We start from the raw sequence: 1,551 nt of genomic DNA, 5'->3' as shown, positions 1-1,551 counted from the left end.
TTGTGGTACACAACGTCCCTTGTCGAAAGAGCACACTTGGTGTATCCCCGAACATTACAGTAGATACCTGGCATCGTCTCAGGTGAAGCTTTGTTCAATTTCGGCACGAAGTGAACTTTTTTTGCGTACACAAACCTCGCAAGGCCGCAATAAATGCCGTCGCCGTGCAATATGGTTGGGAGGAGAGAAGACAGAGGGCGGTGACCGCGCTGACAGTATTTTGGTATACTGTTTCCTCGATATTTTGAAGAATTGTCTCGGTAATTCTTGTGATTCTAAAACTAGTGTTTATTGGAGATTAGTAGCCGGTCGTAAGTTCATTGTGTATTACTTCGGTATCACGTGACAGGAGTACTCCCATCATGACTTTTTTAGCTGTTACGGGGCGCAACCTACCGTCCGATTTAATTTTTCTAATTTATGTTGTGTAATAATTAACCCGCTTTGAGTGCTTAGGTTCTATGTGAGGCACCACACAGGCAAACACTACCAGGTCACACACAGAAACAGAGGGGTCAAATTTCACTTTACAGTTCCTTTAAGATTCGTATGAGTCCACAAATGATTTGGGTTTCCACGACCAAGAAGCTCAATTATAATGCTAAAATACACAGTGTCGGGCTCCTGTCTATTCACTTCTGTAGCTGTAAGCCTACGCTATCACGGAAATGACCTTCACCTAGTCGTAATGGCAAAGCAGCTTTCGGACGGACCGTTATAGACCGTTGGGTACAGACTCAAAGCCCAGGCGCTGGTCCGATTATTTAATTACCTGAAGCATGAGCAAAGTGATGTCTAGTTTCGGGACGGGGCGGGGTAGTTCTCAACACAGCAAGTATTCTCACTAGAAGCGAAGCGTATGCAGAGACACTTGTCACTTACAGGTGAAATGCCTGGGCATTGCACCTATTTCCAGTTCATTTTACAACGTCCATAGTGTAAAAGTCTTCTACGTTGGAGGGTGAGCACTACAAGTCCTTGAAAACAAGTTGCGTTGGCAAGAGCAGTGTGCGCATATTATCACAAGAAGAACGAAAAGATCTACTTGGGAAGGAATCTTCGTTGGTTGTGTAAAGTGTGCGTTCGCTGGACATCAAGGAGCTGGAAATGCTCACGGACTGCCATTGCGTCAAATATGTTGACCACTTTCGGCGGTGCAGCGGACATATCGATGTTAATGGCTCAAATGTATAGAGTGGCTTAAATTTTGTACCTCATGAATAAATTCATTCCCTGCACAAAGCCCAAATAGCAGAAGCTCCACGGAGAATTGAAACTAAAATCTCGCAAATGTCTCATTGGAGCTTATAACGTCGGTAAGCGCTAGTAGTACTGTGCCTGGCTGTAGGAGGCCGCATGAGAAACTCGAACATTGCCACCAGGGCAGCGACACTGTCGTTCGCGTATTTTTCCCCGTGCGGCGCGTGTGCGGAGGGTTGTCCGCGCGCTTATAACATGCAGAGACATGCAAAGAAGGGTCATACACAAAAAGTACAAGTGAAAATATATTTATTAATGCCAATTGTAATCCCAATCAAGTTGAAATATATT

Source organism: Ornithodoros turicata, chromosome 1 (genome assembly GCF_037126465.1).
Source record: "Ornithodoros turicata isolate Travis chromosome 1, ASM3712646v1, whole genome shotgun sequence".
NCBI lineage: Eukaryota > Metazoa > Arthropoda > Arachnida > Ixodida > Argasidae > Ornithodoros > Ornithodoros turicata.
The sequence above is the reverse complement of the archived record's forward strand: the minus strand, read 5'-3'. Positions refer to the sequence as shown.